Raw genomic sequence first — 11,126 nt, 5'->3', positions numbered from 1 at the left:
AGGTTATGATTATGACTTCATTATATGTCATTAACCTTGTTCTTTCTAGTTTGTGTCTTTCCTTCCTGTCCTCTCTCTGTATCTCTCTCCCTCTCTGTCCTCATCTTGCAGGTTGCAGGATCCAGATCCAGTTCCGAGGCTATTGCTTTTATTATTTATTATTATCATTCATATCATATCATCACCATTATTATTATTATGCTATAATTAAAGTTGATATCAGTATAATTTTTATCAACAATCTCTGCTGCTGCTTTTATAAATGACATTGTTCTGTGGACGCATCATCACCGACTCGGAGCTGTCTTGTCTAGACTTGTAGCTTGATACAATTGTTGTGTATCTGCTCCTGGTCTCTTTCTTCTGTCTCTGCCTCACCTCCCTCTTCTCCTTTCTCTCCCCCCTTTCTGTCCCCCACCTCTCCTCTATCTCGCATTTTTTACTTTCACCCCAACTGGTCAAGGCAGATGGCCGCACATATTTGAGTCTGGTTCCGTCAGAGATTTCTTCCTAAAAAGGGATTTTTTTCTCTCCACTGATGCCTAGTGCTTGTTCATTGTGTGAATTGTTGGATTTCTCTGCTCTCTATAGTGTTGTCAATATACACTGCCTTGAGATGACGTATGTTGTGATTTGGCACTACACAAATAATAAAAATTGAATGGAATTGAATTGAATTCAATGTAATAGTTGACGATAGCATGGATATAGCAGGTTGTAATAAATGTGACATTAAACAGTAGACGTGAATATAAAGTTTTCTTTTTTTCGTTTTGTATGACTTGTGCTGATGCATTTTGAAAGCATTTCATCTCACATCTCATTTGTGTGTCTTGCCTATAGAGCTGGTTTCTATAAACACCATCATGGCAAAAGAGGATGCAGCAAAAATGAACAGGACTGTTGCTGGATTCAACCTTTTTACAAGTTTGGAAACCGTTTGGAAACAGCCATTACTCCAGACTTGCAGTGTCTTCAACTTCCCGATCAATTTCCTTTCATCTTACTCCAGAGAGTCAGTATCTTCAACTTCCCGAGCCATTCATCTTACCCCAGAGAGTCACTGCAATGCTTAAAAGAGTCTGGAAGAACACAAAGGGTCACAAATGTGGCTGTGTGACAAATATTAAACTCTGGAGTCAGCCGCCTACACATGAGGGTCACAGGGCTGCTGCTGGTGCCAATCCCAGCTAACAAATGCAGGGTCTATCCTGGACGGGTGACCAGTCCATCACAGGGCCAACATATGGAGACAAACAACCATTAACTCACAAAATATGGGCAATGTAGAGTGTCCAATCAATCTCTGCATGTTTTTGGATGTGTTTGCATGTGGATTAGTAGACTTTGTTTACGACATGAGGGTTTGGAGTTCCTCATGTTACAAGAAAAGTAAAGCCAATTTGAAATGCTGGCAGAAATGTGTTTACTTAGCGTATTTTCTCTATTCATTTACAACACGCATGATGAAGTGTGAATCCATTATCCAGCCCTGCAGATCCCACGGGATCTCTTACTGCTTCATCTAACCGGCTGTAACCCTGGCAACAATCGCAGAAAAAGGATGGGTCAAGGGTAAAGGTGCACATTGTGTTTTTGTAGTCACTGTGACGATTACATTAAGAGTAATTTTCTCTCCATTCATTCCCTTCACTTGAACATTACCTGCATTTCTCTATTTAAAGCATTCACCACAGCACTCAACTCTGACTCCGGCTGTAATCGCGTTATCATGGCACATTTTCCCTTTCCCCTTTACTGATCCATTGTCCCACTTCCCAGAGCCTATACCTGGAGCCTATACCTTGCTCCAGGTATAGGATCTTCAAGTCCTGTCCCTTTTGTCCATCTACTTGAAATTCTGATGAGTGAAGTGTCAGGAGTGGTTATCATCCGGATCTGGGTCATCTCGTTTAATTCCCCAGAAGGGAAGAGAGGTGGACAGGGAGAAACGTTGCATGTCACCTTCAACCTGCCAACTGTGATGGGCCAGTGGTAATGTAAGCAGTAAAAAGAGTGTCAGACTCATGTGTGTGTATGTGTATTTTTATTTTTATTTATTATTTAACATTTTCCACACCTTTTCTGGCAACATTGACCTTGTCAGGACCAGTAGTCCTCATGGAGTCCTAATAAGGCAGAATCTCATTTCAGAGGAACAGATTAAGTTTAGGGCTAACTGAATTGTGGTTAGGTAGGTTAAGGTTAGTGTTATGCATATGAATAAGGTTACTATTACTAGCAATACTTCAAAAAACTTCATAACTACATTGCTCATTGATCCCTTTTACAATACAATTTTACAACAGAAATGTTTGACTAACCAGAGCTGTATCTTTTTTGAATTATTGTCAATTATTAATTATTGTCCGATTGTCAAAATAAATGTCTAGCAAAGTTGTTAAAGGATATAATTCAGCTGTGTACCCTCTTTGATTTATTCACATACGTTAGTTTAAAGTAGAAGATCTCAAATGGGGGCCTGCTGGTGTGTGTTACACTGTCAGGGGAAAGTTTCCAGATTGAAGTATATTAATTTCTGAGCACTAAATGAATATTAGTAATCATATAATGTATGGTCAGGTAATATGTATTTTTTTTTTGCAAGTATTTGTATCCATTTTTATTGTCAATTACAGTTTGAGAGAAGCCAGTTAGCCTAGCTTAGCTTGGCGCACAAATGTCTGAGTTGATAAATAACCTGCATGGCTCTGATAACTCAAGCTAACAATATATCCATATTTATTTTGTAAAATGATGGATCAAGGCAAAATGTGGTGTGTGTTTGTGTTTGTGTGTGGAAGTAAGTGAGTGAGTCAGTGAGTAAGCTGACAGCACCTCAATACAGCTACTGATGTTAGCTGTCAAATAAGGATTTTACCTGCAGCAATTGAGGGACACAACTCATTTGCATGGTCAAAAGAAATTCTTGCACACACACACACATACACATGCCTATGGACACATACTGGTCCTCCTTTTGCCACAGGGCTGAAGACATAGCAATTAGTGTGTCAGTTGATTTACACAAAAACTGCAGAAAAGCCCAGTGAGGGGTAAAAAGGCTGTGTCTTTCTTGGGCATCAGTGGATCTGCTCTAAGAATAACAAGGTACATGGTTGTTTCTTGAATGTGCGATGACTTCAGCCAGAATAAACAGCTAATTATTGCACAACAGGTATCAAACTCACATTGTCGCTTTTTGTAGCCACAATTCCCACGCTTTGATGAATAGATGTCGACCATAAAGTCAGGACAAATGAATTTCCTCTGGCTAATTCATCTGCAGTATATTCCTCACTTGTCAAACTGATGATGCATAATCCCCATTATGTGGACAAACTGCCACTTTTGGAGCAATTAACCGAGGCAAAATGATTTCCTCTTTGAGCATAGCTGACTTTTTTTTTCAAAATAGCTGTTCAGCAAATGGCCCACTGCTGAAATATTCATTACATAATTACAAAACGTTTCCTACAATTTTCATTCTGTGTATGAGAAATGTCACTTTGACAGTTTCATTTCACTATGACTTAAAAAAATAGAGCCGTTTTTGTCATGTACATTTCCAATCTCTCAAATATGTCAGGGGAAATTATTTTGTACAAATGTTCGTTAAATGTGACAAATCCCATATCCTGTAAATAATCCACATGGTAGATACATTATACGGGTGATGTCATGACACAGTAGCCATTACATTGTGCTTCTTATACAAGCAGTGAAAAGGGGATGATATATTCAGTTTTAATGAATATCCTGTGGATGATAAATTCATGTATTCATGCTCTGGGAGCCACCCTTTTTTCCATGGAATTCATGTCACACTTCAGCAGTTTTTTCAATACAAATACAAATTTCCCCCTGTGTTTTTTTTTACTGTTTCCATCTAACACCTGTCTTGGACACTTGTGAATAATTACCTTACATCCACTTTCACTTGTTATTCCCTCATTTTCCTCTTACTCTCTCCCTCTCTTTTGCCTTTAAACCCTGAGAGTCATGGAAAACCCACCTCTGTCATATTACTCTCTGTGTGTTCTTGTGTCATGTGCCACATTTATAAGTAAATTGAGTAGTAGAAATGTGAGATATAGATATGTACAGTAAATGCATGTGATTTTTATTGAGCCATCCAAACATATACTGTATGCTTTGGATGATGAAGCAATTATCACTTTACATACACGGTCCAATCTCTAGTTGATAAATTTACCCCAGCACAGAATAAGAGCACAAATATGTCTCTTAATAAATATGATTGTATTGATCATACAGTTTATCCTTAATCAGTGGTTGTACATAATCATGATCATACATTTGCTGGAAATTACTGCTTGTGCCATGTTTGTAGACTCACTAAGTGGCCATTATCGAAGGAGTGCATATCTCTGGTAGATTGATTGTCGATGCCACGCAGTCGTGTGTGAAACCCTCATTTCACTGGAACAAAGCATGTAATTAAATTGCAATTGATTCTAGCTTTGAACACAAGAGATGTGCACGGTAATGAAAAATCAAATGTGTATATGTAACGAAAGGTTGAAGGCCTTTGCATCTTCATTAACCCTTTTCTTGCTGTGCAATAATTCATTAATTATGTCAGAGGGTGTGTGTATGTTACACTGATTAGTTTGAATGCTGTGACTCTTGAACTTGATCATTTCTTTTAGTGACCACTAGAGGGACTCTTTCCTTTTACTTCAAAATACTTGCACACATCACACCTGGACAGGTTACTTCACTCTCCAGAAAACACAGGTGGAAAATGTTGCGTCCAAGCTTTCTATAAAGATTGATAGTATTTTTTTCATCCTTTATTGAACACTTTTACACCTTCAGGCTTTCTGACTCTGCACACAGCTGCAGGCAAACTAAGATTGAGGGTCTGCATTGGTCTGGTATTCTCCTCATGGGCATTTCCCAAACAACACTCTATCTGGAGTTGAGACAACAGAATTGTTCTGCAACTCCGATAAAAAGCATGAAGTAGAAAAACAAAGAAAAGACGGTCTTTGCAATGTGCTGTAACACCTGGCACAACCAACTTTCATACAGAGGGGGTGTGTATGATGGTAGGAGGCAGTTGTAAGAGGAGGACCACTGCACCAAATGAACCATGTCACCATCAGAACAAAGATCAGGAAACTTTGTTTATCGTGCCATGTCACACTGGTTATGAGGGTTTGGAAGATGTGACCGAGTGATATATCTGCAGTTACTCATAAAGCATGTGTAATTCATCACGGCTAAACTTCATGCTCTGACAATAACAGAGCGGCGTCACACTTAGTAAATATACTAAGTGCCAAGTGTGTGCAAGCATGCGTGTGCGTGTGTGTGTGTGTGTGTGCTCATTTATGTTAATTTGCGAGGAACTGCTTAGGTTCAGGACTAACTTTTGGATTGTGGTTAGGTTAAGGTTAGGGGGTAGCCTTTAACTGTTTAATGACTGGGTTAGGGATAAGGCTTTATTTAATCTAGCTTTCCAAATGAATAGAAGCCAATACCGTGTCCTAAAAGGAACTGCTGAGCACACCTGAGTGTGTATGTGTGTACTGTATATGCATGTATGTTTGTATAGGAGGATATATGACACCTGCAGGTGACTATCTGATGCAAATTTGGATTACCAGTGCTTTCAAACACACTTGAGTTATTCTGTGATCATTCATCTGCGTGCAACATTTAAAACAAAACTATACAGTTATATCTTTAACATGTGCACAAGCCTGTATTGATGAGAGTGAATTTGACAAGAATGTAATGGATACGTTGTGCTGGGTGTGAGGAACGGTGACTGTGTGCAACAACCATGGCCTACACACAAAAAAACAAGCTCTAAAAAAAGCAATAGTGAGCTTTGCATTGCAGATCCAAAACCACAGCTATAAGAACAATACACATGCTAATAGCCATTCTTATGCCTGAGGCTAAGCTGAGTTGATGTCTCGAGGTTAATGAGTGGAGTTGCAGACTGGGAGCCTGATCCAATCTTGTTTGTTTTTCTTTCTCTTATTGGTTTTACTTTGCTGTTAAGCAATTCACCATCTAAGTCAACACACTCTGGATCTCAGTCATGTTGTCTGGTAACACTTTCCAAACTGGTCAATTGAAATAAATGTAAGTCTTTCCCACAGAGCGCGTGTCAGTATACACAGTGCTCTGCATGCTAAACAACAGCCTCATAATCACTGCGTGTGTGAGTCAGCAGGCATCTACACGTGAATGTGAATGTAAACTGCTGCAGCTTTACACTCGTAAAGTCATTTTGATTTTGCATAATATGTCCCCTTTAATTTTCGTCTGGTATGAGATAAAAATCCAGCTGGAAACATTATTAATTCTGCTTCTCATCTTTCCACTTCCACCGTTTTTCTAAGGTATCCAGGTATGGCCAGCGAGCTGCACTAAATCGTTGGCAATAAGTGAGATACTTAAAAATGTACAACAAGATAACACTGCTATTTTCACATTAGCCTTTATTGTATAATATTCCTTTGTGACTATTTTCCACTACAGGGATGTCGCAGTGGATCGGCATCAGTCGTAAGTCACATTATTTGGTGCAGTTTTCTACAAGAATATGATTTAAAACCCGGGTTGTTTTCTGTCAACAACAACAAGCAGGTTGTAAATGTGAAGATGCCACAGGGAAGGTCAAGGTCATGGGACCGTTATGATTATGATACATTCTCCAGTGACCAGGGAAAGTCGGTAGTAGGAATTGCGCCAATTCATCAGGCGTGTTGTGCAATCCATCTCCACTAAAATACAAGAACATCAACCTGCTATTGGCACGACAGGCAACAAATCAGGGGATCATGGTGGTCTGTACTGAATCTAATAAATTCCTTTTTTTCCTCTTAATAATACTCAATGATATAATTTACTACTAAGTTTTAAGAACAAAAGCCGTGAAACTGGTGCACTTGTTTACGGTGATTGCAGTGTCTGTTGTTGTATGTTGTTATTTTCCAATTCAAGTACTTAAAATATGAAAGTGCAAATTAATACGAGGCCACATTTGTGATTTTAATTTAAAAAAGAAAAACCCACACCACTATTGGTTTGGTATAAAAAACACACTATAATAATGAATGCAGTTCATAGGTTACACTTACATCAATAACGGTCAGGCACAGTTGAATACGAGGTGGTGGGAGGGGGCCCCATAAAGGCTTGGGCCGGTTGACCTAGATCAGCCCTGCATGTCCTCTGTTAAACTGTAAAACATTAAAGTCAGTGGACAAGAAAATGAAAAAAATGTAGTGTGTCTGTGTGTGTGTGTGTGGGGGGGGTGTACATAATAGGAAGCAATGATTTTTTTATTATTTTATTAGTTTTATAATTTCTGAGTGCACCCATTAATATGCCCTGGAGGCAGGACACAAAATTTCCCCCCTTCTAACTCTTCCTTCCTCTCCCTCCCTCACTGCAGAGCCCTGTTCATATCGCCGTCTTCGCTGCATGTTGACATGAAAAATATTTTAGGGTGAAATAGCAATGATTCATATACACACACACTCACTGTGCTCTGTGTTTGTCTTTAAACTTCACTTTACCCCAAATCGTGTATATAAGCCATGTTTGGGATGTGGAGATCACTCACTGCCTTATTGTCTGGACACTGGGACACACACGGTTCTACAAAGCAGGACCTTTTTATACCTTTATGAAGGAAATGTTGACTGGATCTGGGCAGACTGGGACTTTTTCTTTGGACACTGGCTGCTGGACATTTGTCAATGGGAACCTGGCGTCTGAGTATTGGAGAGTTATTTTAATTAGCAATTAATAGGATCAGGGACATTAGGTTGGACTGGAAGTGGTGATTTAACAATGATTTCTGATAAAAGAGCATTTGGAGCCAGCAGCACTTATTATCAACAGAGGAAATTGTGCAAATCATAGAATTTTCCACTGACCTTTAAGGGACACACGAAAGAGAAAGGTTGTTCAATGACTTCTAGACTGAGGGCAAGGTACATTTCTTTCATCACCTCTGTGCGTGTGTCTCTGTGTTTACACATCAAGCATAATGCACAGTTCGAGCACCGGGCATGACGACATGTCTCCAGGCTTGCTGTTCTCTTCTGCCGTTTACTAAACAGCCTTGATAGGACATGACTGTTTTAGTAAATACAAAGAGTGTGTGTGTGCCCTTGTGTGTGTGTGTTGTGGGTTGATTTGGTACCAGAACAGTTAGCTTTCCGTTCAGGTAGCAGTTATCCAAAGTGAAGGTGCATCGCCTCACTTAAAAGTGAATTAACCTGAACAGATTTACTCGCTGTCAGAGTTTGTAAAATCTTCATCCAGTACAAGTGTGATTTTTTTTTTTTCCTTTTTTTCTTTTTGCGTCACTATAATCAGGACAGCGCTTACAAACAGTCGTCCCTCATGCATAGACGCTCAGGTGGAATCGCTCCCTGACTGAGTTTGTATTATAAACATCATACAGTGCCTTGCACTGCAACAACGCATACACACACACTCACACAAACGAATATGTGTGTGTGTGTGTGTGTGTGTGTGTGGGCACATTCCGTTAGTTCGACAGGTGTGTGGAAGACTGCCACGAGCCAGGCGGCAGGTGGAGATGAGGATTTATAGATTTTAATCGTATCACTCTGTTGAGCAATAATTCTACTGCCTGAGGCGAGGAAGGTCTGTAGCTACAGTAACATGTGATTGATGAATGCTGTGCTGGGTATCCCTCAGTCATGCAGACACAGCTGTGCTCCACACTACATGTATATTAGCCTCCTCCACGATACATCACAGCTTCATTTTGAAGCTGCGATGTATAAAGACGCGTTTGCAGACCGTCAAACAGCTGAGCTGGTGAGCGATTGAACCACCAGACAAATGTAGAGTAGGAGAAAACACCAGGAGGAAAGCAGAGGTTTAATGACCAGATGTTACATCATGGTTGACAATGTGTGAAATTGGTGGTTGAAGTAACTGTCCAAATAAAGAATACATCTGGTACAAATACAAGAAACTGAAAAACAGACAAGGGAAGTTCCAAGAAATTGAACTGTGCATTGTGTACAAGAAAGGCAAATTGACTTTGGTGTCTGGGAGTCAGTAAAGTAAATCCCTCAGGTTTTTTTCCATCTTATCCAGGAATCTCCATCTGGAATACAGCGTTCTCCCCTTCAACCTTGTCATCCCCATCCATGGAGTGTTTAACTGTTACAAATTTGCATCCATCTGAAACTGTCTGGGTAAGACAGCAGAAGGAGACGTCTGCTGTTAAGGAAGACAAAAGCCCTATGATGTTTCTTTTGGCAGATACTCACAGAAAAGACACGGCCACAGGCCACTGCTACTCATGTATGTGATATGTGTTTTTCCTGTCAGCACAAAGTCTGAACAACATGTGGGGAGAAAAAAAATGAATAAGTCAAACACGAATCCAGATGGACTGCATGGAGAATTATAACTTTATTGACTCTACTTTTCGCTTGTTTCTCTTTGATCTTCCCTCTGTACGCTGACAGTGTCTTTTCAACTCCTCTCGTATTATATTGGCACAATCGTGATTGCATGCCGAAATCTGCTTTCGGCTCTGTCACAACTAATACAGCTGAACTTATGATCTATCAACCTCATCACTTGTTTTGAAATCAGTTATGCAAATATGGGCAGGTTGACCTCCTAATCTCCAACCTCTAATGCACTTGTTTTTTATTTCACAGCAGGATGTCAATTTCCTCTTGAGCCAATGACTCTCAACTGCACTTTTCTTTCTATCTTTCTTTCTTTCTTTCTTTCTTTCTTTCTTTCTTTCTTTCTTTCTTTCTTTCTTTCTTTCTTTCTTTCTCTCTCTCTCTCTGTCTGTCTGTCTATCTGTCTGTGTTTAGTGTAAATGCTGCCATGCTGCCTGTGTTTCAGGGTAAATAAAGGCCTAAGGCTGACAGCAATCTAAGCATTTATAGTTATTTCAATAACATGTGCAGAATAACTGAAGAACTGAGAAGAAGGAAACCGGGGAAATAACAGTAACAAACTGTACAAGTCACAGTTGACCCACCTTTGACTTGCACAACTTTAAAATAACAAGCAATCAACCACAGTTTTGATTGACCAGATTTTCTTGACATATTAGGCCAAACACAACAAACACAAAACATTTATATGTGTATGAAGTGAAATCTAAACTCATATTATTACATAAATTACAGCGGCTGCATCAAGCATATGGAGATTTTTGGTTTTATATTTTCATATAAACGGCACATGTATGTTTTCCTTTAAAGCACACAGATACTAAACACAGAACAAAGCATGTAATGTCCTGATGTACTGTGTTCATATGATAATAAAACGCCTCCCTTTGACTTAATGTGTAAATCTTGTTTGTACCAATGTTAATATTTGGAATTTTTAAAAATAACTCTGCAAAGAAATAGACAATCACCACCAAGTATCGTAAGTCTAACAAAAAAACATTCAAACTATCCGTATAGACATTTATTTCAGTCAGTAACGGGGTCAAAACTGTGAAATATTGAAGTTTGTTCTCATGCAGTACACTAAACAGCCTTAAACACTAACGATAATTTATCATTGCAATATATGATTAAAAATGGAACTTAATGGAAATATGTAAAGTACTGACATATTGTCTTGTAGTGGCCATAACCATCATTTGTGAAAGTGATGATTGTGTGGGGTAAGAGAGGTAAAGAGCTTTAACTTCAGCCTACACTCTTTTAGTTTACCTCACAGAATTCAGAGGCTCAGTTGTCTTTTTTTATATTTTAAAATAAACAACTCTCCAAGCTACAGTGGTAAAATTGGGCAATTATGAATCACCGTGTTGTGAGCTACTGTATTTATTTAGCAGTTAATTCATGTTTCAGCATCTTTACAGCCATTTTACCGTTGCTCCCTCGGCCTGCGTCCAGTCAGCAGTATCTGTGCTCAGATCGTGTGACAGAGTTGGAGTTCAGTGTTTGGTGTAGCGAGGAGGGACAGCATGGGAATGTGTATTTTTGCTGTTTTGAATCAGTTAACTATCAATCACACAAAGATCAGGTTACACTGACATGATATGCAGGATCTTCACTCCTGGTCACTGCTTTTCTTGCAGAACTGTTTTCTCCCAGTATTGTTTA

Source organism: Solea senegalensis, linkage group LG12 (genome assembly GCF_019176455.1).
Source record: "Solea senegalensis isolate Sse05_10M linkage group LG12, IFAPA_SoseM_1, whole genome shotgun sequence".
Taxonomy (NCBI): Eukaryota; Metazoa; Chordata; class Actinopteri; order Pleuronectiformes; family Soleidae; genus Solea; species Solea senegalensis.
This window is presented reverse-complemented; position numbering follows the sequence as displayed.